Genomic DNA, 16,592 nt, shown 5'->3' on the forward strand with positions numbered 1-16,592 from the left:
CAAAGGAAAAAACATAACCAGAGGTGCTTTTATAATCATCTAAGCAACCAGCCCAATCACTATCTGAATAGCCAATCAAAGTAGCATCCTCAACATTGGTATAATAAATACCATAGTTTGCAGTACCTTTCAAATACCTGAGGACCCTTTTAGCAACACCAAAATGCTTCTGACTTGGAGATTGCATGAATCTAGATAAAAGACTAGCTGAAAACATCAAATCAGGCCTTGTAGCAGTCAAATACAACAAGCTGCCAATTAAACTTCTGAAAGTAGAACCTTCTACTTTTGGTTCCCCATCATCTTTATGAAGCTTCTCATTCAGCACCAACGGAGTTGCAACTGATTTGCAATTCTCCATACTGAATTTCTTCAACATATCAAGGGCATATTTGTGCTGAGAGATGAATATTCCACTTTCAGATTGGTGGACTTCAATGCCAAGAAAATACTTCATCAAACCAAGATCTGACATTTCAAATTCATGCATAACCCTTTGTTTGAATCTTTGAATTTCCTCTAAGTTGTCTCCTGTTACCAATAAATCATCAACATACAAAGAAACAATAAGCAAACTCTTGCCTTTGGTGTGCTTCACATATAAAGTGGGCTCATTAGGACTTCTTTGAAAGCCTTGATCAAGTAAATGAGAATCCATTCTGCTGTACCAAGCTCTTGGAGCTTGTTTTAACCCATACAAGGCTTTATTAAGCTTATAGACATGATCTTTACAACCAGCAATTTCAAATCCTTCAGGCTGTTCAACAAAGATTTCTTCCTCCAAGTTGTCATTGAGGAATGCAGACTTGATATCCAAGTGAAAAATCTTCCATTTGTTTTGAGCAGCAAGTGCAATCAGTAATCTCACAGTATCATGCCTTGCAACAGGAGCAAATGTGTCTCCATAGTCAATACCAGGGACTTGAGCATATCCCTTAACAACTAGTCTTGCTTTGTACTTGAACACACTTCCATCAAGATTTAATTTAACTCTGTATACCCATTTAACTCCAATGACCCTCCTATTCTGAGGTCTAGGGGTAAGAATCCAAGTTTCATTCTTGTTAATCATCCCAATCTCCTCCTGCATTGCAGCTATCCATGCATCATTGTTTGAGGCTTCAACATAGTTTGAAGGTTCTGAAATAGCCAGGTTACAACTCTCATAAATCTCAGCAAGAGATTTGGTTCTTAGTGGAGGTGAATCAACATCAGAATCTGTATCGAAATTAGAATCTGATCCTGGAACTGTAGGAACGGTTCTAGTTTTCTGCTGATCTGAACAACAATACTCAACTTGATTTGTTTTCCAATTCTAATAAGAATCTTCATCAATCTTCACATCCCTACACACAACCACCTTCTTGGCTTCAACTTTGTACACTCTATAACCCTTCGATTGAGCTGCATAACCCAAAAAGATACCAATTTCTGCCTTATCATCAAGCTTGCCTCTCTTTACTGCAGGAACATGGATGTAACAAGCTGAACCAAACACTTTCACGTGTTTTGCTGATGGTTTTGAACCAAACCAAGCCTCCACAGGTGTCATTCCTTGCACTGACCTTGTAGGAAGCCTGTTGAGAAGAAATACAGCTGTATGTACAGCTTCTGCCCAGAAATTCTTTGGTAATTTCTTCTCAATCATCATGCATCTAGCCATCTCCATTACTATTCTATTCTTCCTCTCTGAGACACCATTTTGTTCAGGAGAATAACTAACTGAAAATTGATGCTTGATTCCCAAATCTTCACAGAATTTGTTAAACTCACCAGAAGTATACTCAGTACCGTTATCTGATCTCAAAGTTTTTAATTTGCAGCTACTTTGCCTTTCAACAAGAGCTTTAAATTTCTTAAATACTGAAAAAACTTGAGATTTGTTGGTGAGAAAATAAACCCAAGTCATCCTTGTTAAATCATCAATAAAGAGGATGAAATACAAGTTGTTACTCATGGAAGCTGTCCTCATTGGTCCACATACATCAGTATGAACCAATTCCAGCTTTTCCTTAGCCCTCCATGTTGCATTATCGGGAAAAGATTGTCTATGAGACTTGCCAAATTGGCAATTTCCACACACACTACCATCAAGAAAAATTTCAGGCATATCTCTAACCATTTCTTTACTTTGCATGTATTTGAGAGAATTCAAATTATAGTGGCCAAATCTTTTATGCCACAAATCAGATTCAGCATTTCTAGCAATATATGAGCTGTGTTGTTGAACTGAATTCCAATTTAAAGGAAAACTATTACCCACCCTATTAACTTTAACAATTTCAGCACCATGAGAGTCAAAAATGGAGCACACATTGTCTTTGAATGACAAGGAATAACCCTTCTTCATCATTTGAGCAACACTAAGCAAGTTTTGATCTAAACTAGGAATGAAAAGAACATCAGGAACTAGTTTGATACCTTGCTTAGTCTGAATATATACTGAACCCTTGCCTTGAGACTCCACAATTTCTCCATTTCCAAGCTTTACTTTGACCCTCACTGATTTATCAATGGAAGAGAACAAGCTTTCATCTCTTGCCACGTGACAAGTGCAACCACTATCCACAAGCCAAGTGTGTCTGCAACCGGTATTTGAGGAGTGTGTAACAGCAAAAATATGATCATCACATTGAGCTTGATCATCATGGTAATTAAGTTGTTGTGCAGGTTGCTGGTTATGATTCTGGTTTTGCCTATATTGCTTGAGTCTGCAATTTTTATCAACATGACCCAGCTTCTTGCAATAACCACATTGTGGTGGCTTAACTCCACTCTTTTGCCAGCAATCTTTCTCAAGATGGTTGGTTTTGTTGCAAGTAGGACAAGGTGGGAAATTTGCTCTTCTACCTCCCTTCCTTCTATTTGCATGTTGCTTGCCCTTGTTAAAAGAATTACTTGCAGCTTTCTTTACTTCTTCAACTGGCTTGCCCTTTTGCTTCACAAGAAAAGCTTTCTCTGAGGACTCCTTCATTCTGAATGTCCTCCTTTGCTCAAGAGCTTGTAGAGCATTAACCAACTCTGAAAGAGAAATGGTGCTCAAGTTTTTAGAATCTTCCAAAGAAGAGATCTTTGGCTCAAATCTCTCGAGTAGGCTTACAAGAACTTTCTCTACAACTCTTTTATCACTAAGCTCCTCTCCTAAAAGTCTAATTTTGTTGACAACAGAGAGTAATCTATCAGAATACTCCTTGACAGATTCAGAATCCTTCATTTTAAGGACTTCAAACTCTCTTCTCAAATTTAGAATCTGCATGCTTCTAGTTTTGTCACTTCCTTGAAACTCTTCCTTCAGCTTATCCCAAGCTTCTTTTGCTGATTCACAAGCCATGATTCTTGTGAAAATAACATCAGAAATAGCAGAATGAAGACAAGAGAGTGCCTTGAACTTCTTTGCACACTCTTCACTATGTTGCTTCATTTGAGCAACTGTAGCATTGTCTCTCAAAGGAGGTGGGTCTCTACCCGTTTCCACAACTTCCCATAGATCATAGGCCTTCAAATAAGCCTTCATCTTTGTAATACCCGGCTAGAATCCGGCATCGGGATTCCTGCCTTCCGGCGGAATCTAAGGTGTTGGATCTCTCTAGAAGGGGTAAAATGTGTTTTCTAAAATGTTTTCACATGATTTCATGGTTTTAAAAGGAAAGAGAATTGAGTTTTGAAGGGAAAAGACCAAGGAGGCAATTGCCAGGTTCGGCCGCCGAAAGTGGAGTTCGGCCGCCGAACATGGGAAGGCTTCGGGAGCGCCTTTGGCCTCCGAAAGTCTTGTTTAAACGAGCCAAGGTTCGGCCGCCGAAAGTCAAGTTCGGCCGCCGAACATGCATGAGTTTAGGGGGCACGTTAGGCTGCCGAAGGTCTTCGACCAGGCCACCTATAAAAGGCCCTCAGATCGGAAATGGGTGAGTTTTCTCCCCATTCTCGAGCTCAGGTGAGTTTATGCCTTCCTTTGGTCGTTTTCGTGTTTTCTCTACCCATCTCTCAAGTTTTTCATGATTTCTACCTTTGTGTTTGAAGATTTAAAGCTTAAAAGGAGTTTTGGGAGCTTGGAGCTTTTGGAGCTTGGATTCTCCATACCTCCGAGTTAGAGATCACGCAACCCTCGATCTTCAAGAGGTAAGTGTAGATCTATGCTTCCTTTTATGTTTTAATGAGTTTTAAGTAAGTTTATTGGAGTTTTGAATGGGTAGAATGGCATGTTTAGGTTTATGTGGGTTTTATACCCAGTGTATGTTATGTGATGTTTGTGTTGAGGAGTTTATGTTAGTTTATGCTCCTTTATGCTTGTGGGAGTGAGTATGCATGTTGGGAGAGAGTATGTAAGGATTTGGGTATGTTGAGTTTGGTTTTTTGGCTTGGCAGAATCGGACCTGTCGTCCAGAGGGGACCAGGTTCGGCCGCCGAAAGGAGTTTCGGCCGCCGAACCTGCATGGGAGGCAGTCTTTAGGCTGCCGAATGTGCCCCCGAAGGAGGGACTTTCGTTTCTGTCCTAGGGTTTCGGCCGCCGAACCTGCCGCCGAACCTACCCGAGTTTCGTCTCTGGAAGGGACTTTCGGCCGCCGAAGGTGCCGCCGAAAGTGCCCTGTCCAGCCGTTTCTTGGGTGTTTTCCATGCATGATTAAGTGATGTTTAGAGGGGTTTTTGGGGAGTTGTTTATGAGTTGTTAGAATGTGTTTGGCACCTCATTCGAGTCCACCTGTGTAGGATCGGACCCGAGGGACCGAGGAGGCCAGTAATGCTAGCAGTTGCAGAGTCAGTCAGCGTCTGCCAGGATGTGAGTAGAACTAAACTTAATCTTTTATGCACAAAATCTAATGCCTAAAGCATGTTCATGCATCATGATTATATGTAGTAGGTTGATTGCACTAGTTTCACGAATATGACGCATTGCATTATTTGATGTTGATAGAGGAAGGGTGGACCGAGGCGACTTCAATAGCCCATATCTGTCACGAGTCTTGTCTTAGTCCTTTGAGAGCCGGACAAGTACATGTAGGAAAGTCCATGTGAGCTCTCTGTGGATCAGACACCATGTCATGTATGTTACAGGCCTTTGTGAGCTCCTATGGGGGAGCCGGGCACCGACAGAGGGATTTTTGATGTCATGTCCATCCTCTGAGAGGAAAGATGCATGCAAAAAGACAGACTCTCAGAAACCAGGGTCCGTGGGGAATAAATATTGCATGAGCCCCGAGACGGACAAGTTATGTGATTTACTTGTGTTATGACGCATTTCATGAAAGCATGTAATTAATGAACTGTTTTCTCTGTTTCTACTCACTGGGCTTTTTAGCTCATCCCTTTCCCCTAACCCCAGTGTTGCAGGTTGAGTCAGAGTTCAGAGGCAGCAGGGTAAAGTCAAGGCTAAGTTAAGTTATGTATGTAATAGTTTATGTTTTGTAGCAGTTTAGTAGTTTTAGAAGTGGACATGTAATATAAGATGATGTAATGTAATTTGAGATAATGTATGTAGCTGATAGTAGAGTTAATGTTTATGGATTAGAGTGTGCTTGGCCCTATAGACTGGTTAATCCCTGTTGACGCATGATTATGAAATGTTTTTATGTTGAGTTGAGAACCAGGCTTGATGTATGTAATGATGACCCAGCTAGAGCATTTGATGATGACTCTAGCATGGGAAAGTTTATGTTCACAGTTATGTTGCAACTTACGAATCAAGCTTGGTGTATGTTCAGATTTCAGGTTTCATGTTAAAGTTTTTAATCATGTATGGGATTTGACCAGGTAATAGTATGTATGTTTGGCTTGCTACGGGTCCCGGCGGCCTTAAGCCGATCTGGATCCTAGCGCCGGTGGCGGTTCGGGCCGTTACAGAGGGGTATCGGTTTCCGGGCTGTTACAGAATGGTATCAGAGCTTTGGGCCTCGAGAGTACGGTGTCTTGCACATCGGAAAGAGGTTGGCTTAGAGGTCATAGAAGGGCAAGCACAATAAGAAAGATCAAGAGTACAATCATGTCCACTAGGATAGGATGTTGAGTCCTGTCTTGCTATGATGATGTGATATGCCATGATTTCATGCATGTGCATAAATGCTATGTATGTATGATGTAGGTTCATGTGTTTCCACATGGACCGTATGATGCTAATGATGGATTGTATGCTTGTGTGTTGTTCTTCAGAGGAGCCAGAATGCGAGGTGCTCGTCGATCTGTGGAATCGACTGGAGTTCCATCTGAGAGGGAAGGTATGGACACCTTTCCCCCTGCTCTGCCAAGAGCGCAGTCTTGGGGAGTTAGCAGATGGGAAACATCAAGGGACCCTGGAAGGTCTTTTGATGCAAGCAGAGAAGCGATGGCTCCAAGAAGGATGTCAGCTAGTATGAGGGAAGTAGAGTCAGATGTTCAGAGGAGGGATGTCAGTATGGGAGTCAGAGTACCTGAAGAAGGTATGGGAGATTCTCAGGAGGATGCTCAGACTCAGGATTCTAGGATTTCAGGTTCAGGAGGGATTGATCCCTCCACTCTGAGTACAGCTGCCACGAGAGGTAAGAAATGGAAGAGAGGTCTCAGGAAGTCGCAGAAGAAGTTTTGGCAGAATCTGAAGGCTAGTTTGGGTTTTGGTGGTTCAAGCTCTGGCTCGGGCAGTTCAAGGTGCTTGAGGTGCGGAAGGCCGCACAAAGGAGCCTGTCGGGTTGGAACGACAGCTTGTTTTAGGTGTGGACAGGAAGGACACATAGCACGTGAGTGTCCCACTGCGCCCAGGTTGGCTCTGTCCCAGCAAGCAGTTTCAGGTAGATTAGCTCAGCCAGTAGCTCCAGCCATAGTTCAGGTTAGTGATCGAGGCAGAGGAAGAGGGTCAGTCCCTCATTCTTCAGGTTCCCGTGGAGAAGGTCCGTCAGCTCCAGCTCGGATCTTCACCCAAGCTCAGCAAGAGGCAGACACATCGAACATGGTGGTGCCAGGTATGCTCACTTTTGAATGTTCTGATGTGTAAGTTTTTGTGAACCCTAGTGTTTTTCTCTTTCTTTAGTTGCTCTAGGAGCCGTCGAGAGGTTGAGTTGATAACTTCTGGGCTAAAGTGTTCTTTTTGGGTCAGTAGACTCAATTGTGATCCATCTGTGGCAGAGTCAGTCTGCCGGTCCAGTTCTGTGTCAGTTGGGAGTAGATGCCTTCCACTCGACTTTGAGGTCCTAGACTTGATTGTCTGGACGTCAATCGAGGGATGGATTTGGTTTTTCTACTCGTGGTGCTATCTTGGTCTGCAGAAACAAGGTAGTCAGATTTAGAGGACAGGATGGGTCAAAGATTTTCTTCTGAGGGGACACAGTAGGGGTGCCTAGAGGTTTGATGTCAGCCTGTAAGGTTCGTAGGGTGCGTAGGAGGGGTTGTCAGAGGGTCCTAGCTCTTGTTTGAGAGTTCAGCAGTCAGGTCGGGGAACCAGCCTCAGTGCCAGTTGTTCGAGAGAATTCTTAGATGTCTTCCCAGGCGAGTTGTCAGGTTTACCATCTGTCAGGGAGTTAGAGTTTGGTATAGGAGTGGTGTCTGGACGCAGAACCATTTCTACCCTTCCCTATAGGATGGCGCCTGCATAGAGAGAGGTAGCAGTAGAGTAGAGGCGAGACTTGGTAGACAAGGGGTTTTGTCCGACCTAGTACCTCACTCTGGATTGCTCCAGTATGGTTGTGGGAAATGAAGGATGAATCCTTGAGACTTTGTAACGACTGTAAGCGGTTAAACAAGGTCACTACCAAGGGCAGGTATTCCCATGTAGGATGGATGATCTATTGGGACAGCTAGTAGGAGCTGTTTGTTTTCCCAGATAGATTTGAAATTCGGGTACTACCTGTGAGAGTTAGAGTTAGTTTTGGGTTAGTAGTGAGAAGAAGCCAGTTAGTAAAGATGAGAAGAGACGAGTAAGAGTAGAGAAGGAGGAAGATAGAGAAGGATCAGAGTAGCGCAGCAGAAGCTCGTGGAGTTTAGGAACCTGGGAGTTCTTACTCCAGCGTTTGGTGTCTCTCTTTGGAGAGAAGCTTTAGGATTCGCTTGCTTGCTTGCATGCTTGTGTTTGTTGTTTTAACATTCGGGGACGAATGTTTTTGTAAGGGGGGTAGAATGTAATACCCGGCTAGAATCCGGCATCGGGATTCCTGCCTTCCGGCGGAATCTAAGGTGTTGGATCTCTCTAGAAGGGGTAAAATGTGTTTTCTAAAATGTTTTCACATGATTTCATGGTTTTAAAAGGAAAGAGAATTGAGTTTTGAAGGGAAAAGACCAAGGAGGCAATTGCCAGGTTCGGCCGCCGAAAGTGGAGTTCGGCCGCCGAACATGGGAAGGCTTCGGGAGCGCCTTTGGCCTCCGAAAGTCTTGTTTAAACGAGCCAAGGTTCGGCCGCCGAAAGTCAAGTTCGGCCGCCGAACATGCATGAGTTTAGGGGGCACGTTAGGCTGCCGAAGGTCTTCGACCAGGCCACCTATAAAAGGCCCTCAGATCGGAAATGGGTGAGTTTTCTCCCCATTCTCGAGCTCAGGTGAGTTTATGCCTTCCTTTGGTCGTTTTCGTGTTTTCTCTACCCATCTCTCAAGTTTTTCATGATTTCTACCTTTGTGTTTGAAGATTTAAAGCTTAAAAGGAGTTTTGGGAGCTTGGAGCTTTTGGAGCTTGGATTCTCCATACCTCCGAGTTAGAGATCACGCAACCCTCGATCTTCAAGAGGTAAGTGTAGATCTATGCTTCCTTTTATGTTTTAATGAGTTTTAAGTAAGTTTATTGGAGTTTTGAATGGGTAGAATGGCATGTTTAGGTTTATGTGGGTTTTATACCCAGTGTATGTTATGTGATGTTTGTGTTGAGGAGTTTATGTTAGTTTATGCTCCTTTATGCTTGTGGGAGTGAGTATGCATGTTGGGAGAGAGTATGTAAGGATTTGGGTATGTTGAGTTTGGTTTTTTGGCTTGGCAGAATCGGACCTGTCGTCCAGAGGGGACCAGGTTCGGCCGCCGAAAGGAGTTTCGGCCGCCGAACCTGCATGGGAGGCAGTCTTTAGGCTGCCGAATGTGCCCCCGAAGGAGGGACTTTCGTTTCTGTCCTAGGGTTTCGGCCGCCGAACCTGCCGCCGAACCTACCCGAGTTTCGTCTCTGGAAGGGACTTTCGGCCGCCGAAGGTGCCGCCGAAAGTGCCCTGTCCAGCCGTTTCTTGGGTGTTTTCCATGCATGATTAAGTGATGTTTAGAGGGGTTTTTGGGGAGTTGTTTATGAGTTGTTAGAATGTGTTTGGCACCTCATTCGAGTCCACCTGTGTAGGATCGGACCCGAGGGACCGAGGAGGCCAGTAATGCTAGCAGTTGCAGAGTCAGTCAGCGTCTGCCAGGATGTGAGTAGAACTAAACTTAATCTTTTATGCACAAAATCTAATGCCTAAAGCATGTTCATGCATCATGATTATATGTAGTAGGTTGATTGCACTAGTTTCACGAATATGACGCATTGCATTATTTGATGTTGATAGAGGAAGGGTGGACCGAGGCGACTTCAATAGCCCATATCTGTCACGAGTCTTGTCTTAGTCCTTTGAGAGCCGGACAAGTACATGTAGGAAAGTCCATGTGAGCTCTCTGTGGATCAGACACCATGTCATGTATGTTACAGGCCTTTGTGAGCTCCTATGGGGGAGCCGGGCACCGACAGAGGGATTTTTGATGTCATGTCCATCCTCTGAGAGGAAAGAAGCATGCAAAAAGACAGACTCTCAGAAACCAGGGTCCGTGGGGAATAAATATTGCATGAGCCCCGAGACGGACAAGTTATGTGATTTACTTGTGTTATGACGCATTTCATGAAAGCATGTAATTAATGAACTGTTTTCTCTGTTTCTACTCACTGGGCTTTTTAGCTCATCCCTTTCCCCTAACCCCAGTGTTGCAGGTTGAGTCAGAGTTCAGAGGCAGCAGGGTAAAGTCAAGGCTAAGTTAAGTTATGTATGTAATAGTTTATGTTTTGTAGCAGTTTAGTAGTTTTAGAAGTGGACATGTAATATAAGATGATGTAATGTAATTTGAGATAATGTATGTAGCTGATAGTAGAGTTAATGTTTATGGATTAGAGTGTGCTTGGCCCTATAGACTGGTTAATCCCTGTTGACGCATGATTATGAAATGTTTTTATGTTGAGTTGAGAACCAGGCTTGATGTATGTAATGATGACCCAGCTAGAGCATTTGATGATGACTCTAGCATGGGAAAGTTTATGTTCACAGTTATGTTGCAACTTACGAATCAAGCTTGGTGTATGTTCAGATTTCAGGTTTCATGTTAAAGTTTTTAATCATGTATGGGATTTGACCAGGTAATAGTATGTATGTTTGGCTTGCTACGGGTCCCGGCGGCCTTAAGCCGATCTGGATCCTAGCGCCGGTGGCGGTTCGGGCCGTTAAGGTTCGTAGGGTGCGTAGGAGGGGTTGTCAGAGGGTCCTAGCTCTTGTTTGAGAGTTCAGCAGTCAGGTCGGGGAACCAGCCTCAGTGCCAGTTGTTCGAGAGAATTCTTAGATGTCTTCCCAGGCGAGTTGTCAGGTTTACCATCTGTCAGGGAGTTAGAGTTTGGTATAGGAGTGGTGTCTGGACGCAGAACCATTTCTACCCTTCCCTATAGGATGGCGCCTGCATAGAGAGAGGTAGCAGTAGAGTAGAGGCGAGACTTGGTAGACAAGGGGTTTTGTCCGACCTAGTACCTCACTCTGGATTGCTCCAGTATGGTTGTGGGAAATGAAGGATGAATCTTTGAGACTTTGTAACGACTGTAAGCGGTTAAACAAGGTCACTACCAAGGGCAGGTATTCCCATGTAGGATGGATGATCTATTGGGACAGCTAGTAGGAGCTGTTTGTTTTCCCAGATAGATTTGAAATTCGGGTACTACCTGTGAGAGTTAGAGTTAGTTTTGGGTTAGTAGTGAGAAGAAGCCAGTTAGTAAAGATGAGAAGAGACGAGTAAGAGTAGAGAAGGAGGAAGATAGAGAAGGATCAGAGTAGCGCAGCAGAAGCTCGTGGAGTTTAGGAACCTGGGAGTTCTTACTCCAGCGTTTGGTGTCTCTCTTTGGAGAGAAGCTTTAGGATTCGCTTGCTTGCTTGCATGCTTGTGTTTGTTGTTTTAACATTCGGGGACGAATGTTTTTGTAAGGGGGGTAGAATGTAATACCCGGCTAGAATCCGGCATCGGGATTCCTGCCTTCCGGCGGAATCTAAGGTGTTGGATCTCTCTAGAAGGGGTAAAATGTGTTTTCTAAAATGTTTTCACATGATTTCATGGTTTTAAAAGGAAAGAGAATTGAGTTTTGAAGGGAAAAGACCAAGGAGGCAATTGCCAGGTTCGGCCGCCGAAAGTGGAGTTCGGCCGCCGAACATGGGAAGGCTTCGGGAGCGCCTTTGGCCTCCGAAAGTCTTGTTTAAACGAGCCAAGGTTCGGCCGCCGAAAGTCAAGTTCGGCCGCCGAACATGCATGAGTTTAGGGGGCACGTTAGGCTGCCGAAGGTCTTCGACCAGGCCACCTATAAAAGGCCCTCAGATCGGAAATGGGTGAGTTTTCTCCCCATTCTCGAGCTCAGGTGAGTTTATGCCTTCCTTTGGTCGTTTTCGTGTTTTCTCTACCCATCTCTCAAGTTTTTCATGATTTCTACCTTTGTGTTTGAAGATTTAAAGCTTAAAAGGAGTTTTGGGAGCTTGGAGCTTTTGGAGCTTGGATTCTCCATACCTCCGAGTTAGAGATCACGCAACCCTCGATCTTCAAGAGGTAAGTGTAGATCTATGCTTCCTTTTATGTTTTAATGAGTTTTAAGTAAGTTTATTGGAGTTTTGAATGGGTAGAATGGCATGTTTAGGTTTATGTGGGTTTTATACCCAGTGTATGTTATGTGATGTTTGTGTTGAGGAGTTTATGTTAGTTTATGCTCCTTTATGCTTGTGGGAGTGAGTATGCATGTTGGGAGAGAGTATGTAAGGATTTGGGTATGTTGAGTTTGGTTTTTTGGCTTGGCAGAATCGGACCTGTCGTCCAGAGGGGACCAGGTTCGGCCGCCGAAAGGAGTTTCGGCCGCCGAACCTGCATGGGAGGCAGTCTTTAGGCTGCCGAATGTGCCCCCGAAGGAGGGACTTTCGTTTCTGTCCTAGGGTTTCGGCCGCCGAACCTGCCGCCGAACCTACCCGAGTTTCGTCTCTGGAAGGGACTTTCGGCCGCCGAAGGTGCCGCCGAAAGTGCCCTGTCCAGCCGTTTCTTGGGTGTTTTCCATGCATGATTAAGTGATGTTTAGAGGGGTTTTTGGGGAGTTGTTTATGAGTTGTTAGAATGTGTTTGGCACCTCATTCGAGTCCACCTGTGTAGGATCGGACCCGAGGGACCGAGGAGGCCAGTAATGCTAGCAGTTGCAGAGTCAGTCAGCGTCTGCCAGGATGTGAGTAGAACTAAACTTAATCTTTTATGCACAAAATCTAATGCCTAAAGCATGTTCATGCATCATGATTATATGTAGTAGGTTGATTGCACTAGTTTCACGAATATGACGCATTGCATTATTTGATGTTGATAGAGGAAGGGTGGACCGAGGCGACTTCAATAGCCCATATCTGTCACGAGTCTTGTCTTAGTCCTTTGAGAGCCGGACAAGTACATGTAGGAAAGTCCATGTGAGCTCTCTGTGGATCAGACACCATGTCATGTATGTTACAGGCCTTTGTGAGCTCCTATGGGGGAGCCGGGCACCGACAGAGGGATTTTTGATGTCATGTCCATCCTCTGAGAGGAAAGATGCATGCAAAAAGACAGACTCTCAGAAACCAGGGTCCGTGGGGAATAAATATTGCATGAGCCCCGAGACGGACAAGTTATGTGATTTACTTGTGTTATGACGCATTTCATGAAAGCATGTAATTAATGAACTGTTTTCTCTGTTTCTACTCACTGGGCTTTTTAGCTCATCCCTTTCCCCTAACCCCAGTGTTGCAGGTTGAGTCAGAGTTCAGAGGCAGCAGGGTAAAGTCAAGGCTAAGTTAAGTTATGTATGTAATAGTTTATGTTTTGTAGCAGTTTAGTAGTTTTAGAAGTGGACATGTAATATAAGATGATGTAATGTAATTTGAGATAATGTATGTAGCTGATAGTAGAGTTAATGTTTATGGATTAGAGTGTGCTTGGCCCTATAGACTGGTTAATCCCTGTTGACGCATGATTATGAAATGTTTTTATGTTGAGTTGAGAACCAGGCTTGATGTATGTAATGATGACCCAGCTAGAGCATTTGATGATGACTCTAGCATGGGAAAGTTTATGTTCACAGTTATGTTGCAACTTACGAATCAAGCTTGGTGTATGTTCAGATTTCAGGTTTCATGTTAAAGTTTTTAATCATGTATGGGATTTGACCAGGTAATAGTATGTATGTTTGGCTTGCTACGGGTCCCGGCGGCCTTAAGCCGATCTGGATCCTAGCGCCGGTGGCGGTTCGGGCCGTTACAGAGGGGTATCGGTTTCCGGGCTGTTACAATCTTCACTGCCCAGATGGGATAGTTTTCACCTGAGAAAACAGGTGGTGGAGGAGCTGAATAGCTACTTGAAGCCATATTTTCACTCACAAGTATTTAAGGGTTTTTTGAGGAAGGTTTCCTTGCTAGTTTTCTCTCTTTTACAGGTCACACAAAGACCATAAAATGCTCTGATACCACTGTTAACAATTGCAGCAATGGAGAGCAAGGGAAGAAGATGAAAAAATTGAGGAAGAAGACTTCTCTATTGATCTGGTATTCTCTTACTGGAGAAGTTACAAAAAAAGGAAGCTTTTATAGAAAGCTTTTACAAGTCAAAAGTGTCCATCTTAGCATCTAACCTTTCTAACATTAAAAAAACATAATCCCATCAAATCTGGAATTCTGATTTCAGAAACAGAGTTTCTGATACAGCAGGTATAGCAGAAACTAGAGTGCAATAACCAAAGGATAAAACTTAACAAAAATACAAAATATTTCTAACTAGTTTCCAACTACAATCTCAACTAGACTAACAGTATGATCAGTTGCAATGAAACTGCATTTTGGATTCACTTTGTTGTGCTGGCTTCCCGTCGAGGTGGATCTCGATTGTTTTGCAGTCCTATTAGCATGTAATATGTAAAACTTATTGAATAGAAAAGCTTCTTCTAGTTTCAAGCCATCTCTTGGTGTACGATAGGGTGATCCCATTTCCTCGTATTTGTTTGTCCTAGCTATAGAAAGATTGAATCATATTATCCAGCAATAAGTGTCTATGAATATTTAGCATCCCATTTTGGTATCTCGAAGGTGCCCGCAATTATCACATATGTTTTTTGTTGATGACTTGTTACTATTTGCGGATATGTCCATTGAACAAATCAGTGAAACCATGTCCTGCTTACAGAGGTTTAAGGTGTATTCTGGTTAGAAAATAAATGATGCTAAATCTAAAATTCTTTTCTCTCCTAATGTAGATTTGGTCGTGCGCTATTTTATCTGTGATTTAGCTAGGATACAAATAGTGGATGATTTGGGATCTTACTTGGGTGTTCCAATGGTCCATGGACGACTGAATAAGAGGGTGTTTGCACCGTTACTATCGTGAATGGATGCTCATTTAGCCAGTTTGAAGACTCAGATGCTATCCTTTGCTGGTCACATTACTCTAGCAAATCTGTGCTTATGGCACTTCCCAATCATGTAATGCAAACTATGTATCTTCCCAGGTCAGCTTGCGATGAATATGATAAAAAGATTAGGAATTTTCACTAGGGAGATCAGAGAGGGAATAAAAAGGTTCATCTGGTAAATTAGAAGCGGGTAACACTCCCAATTATCCGAGGAGGGCTAGGTCTTCGCACTTGCCGAAGGATGAATGTTGCCTTCCTAATGAAACTGGGCTGGAGATTTTTAACACAGGAAGATGCATTAGGGGTGCAAATCTTGAAAGCTAAATATTGTCATGGGCGGGCTAACCTCAATGACTTAGTGATGCGATCCAGTTCCTCTTTAATCTGGCGAGGTATTATCCATAATATACCATTTCTCCGAAAAGGGATTTATAAGGTTGTATACAACGGTCATATTACGAGGTTTTGGCATGATGTTTAGCTTATTGATAGACCATTGAGTCAAATAGTTATTATAGCTATCCCTAATGCCCTACAGCAGCTATCTGTGGCGCACTTTTGGAACCGTCAAGGGTGAAAACGGGAGCTGTTACATGACTTATCACTTGACACTGTGTTACTATGTCTAGAAGCCATATTTTCACTCACAAGTATTTAAGGGTTTTTTGAGGAAGGTTTCCTTGCTAGTTTTCTCTCTTTTACAGGTCACACAAAGACCATAAAATGCTCTGATACCACTGTTAACAATTGCAGCAATGGAGAGCAAGGGAAGAAGATGAAAAAAATTGAGGAAGAAGACTTCTCTATTGATCTGGTATTCTCTTACTTGAGAAGTTACAAAAGGAAGCTTTTATAGAAAGCTTTTACAAGTCAAAAGTGTCCATCTTAGCATCTAACCTTTCTAACATTAAAAAAACATAATCCCATCAAATCTCGAATTCTGATTTCAGAAACAGAGTTTCTGATACAGCAGGTATAACAGAAACTAGAGTGCAATAACCAAAGGATAAAACCTAACAAAAAAACAAAATATTTCTAACTAGTTTCCAACTACAATCTCAACTAGACTAACACTCGTCCTTGAGATTGTTTTTGGAAACACCAAGCAAGGATTTCATGAACTCAAGTTTTGCTCTGGGTAATGCTTTTGTAAAAATATCAGCCTGCTGCAAATTTGAAGTGCAATGGACCAGCTTGATTTCTCCATTCTTCTCAGCTTCTCTCAAAGCATGAAACTTCACATTAATGTGCTTGGTCCTACCATGCTGAACTGGATTTTCGGGTATGGAAATAGCTGATTTGTTGTCCACAAAAATAGTTGTAGGTTCCTCTTCAGGTTGTTGCAAATCAAATAAAATTTTTCTTAACCAAATGGCTTGATTGGCAGTAGATGCAGCTGCAACATATTGTGCTTCTGCTGTGGATTGAGCAACAATGTCTTGTTTCCTTGAATTCCAAGTGAAGGCTCCAGACCCAAAGGAAAAAACATAACCAAAGGTGCTTTTATAATCATCCAAGCAACCAGCCCAATCACTATCTGAATAGCCAATCAAAGTAGCATCCTCAACATTGGTATAATAAATACCATAGTTTGCAGTACCTTTCAAATACCTGAGGACCCTTTTAGCAACACCAAAATGCTTCTTACTTGGAGATTGCATGAATCTAGATAAAAGACTAGCTGAAAACATCAAATCAGGCCTTGTAGCAGTCAAATACAACAAGCTGCCAATTAAACTTCTGAAAGTAGAACCTTCTACTTTTGGTTCCCCATCATCTTTATGAAGCTTCTCATTCAGCACCAACGGAGTTGCAACTGATTTGCACTTCTCCATACTGAATTTCTTCAACATATCAAGGGCATATTTGTGCTGAGAGATGAATATTCCACTTTCAGATTGGTGGACTTCAATGCCAAGAAAATACTTCATCAAACCAAGATCTGACATTTCAAATTCATGCATAACCCTTTCTTTGAATCTTTGAATTTC

The sequence above is a fragment of the Manihot esculenta genome, chromosome 18 (genome assembly GCF_001659605.2).
Source record: "Manihot esculenta cultivar AM560-2 chromosome 18, M.esculenta_v8, whole genome shotgun sequence".
NCBI lineage: Eukaryota > Viridiplantae > Streptophyta > Magnoliopsida > Malpighiales > Euphorbiaceae > Manihot > Manihot esculenta.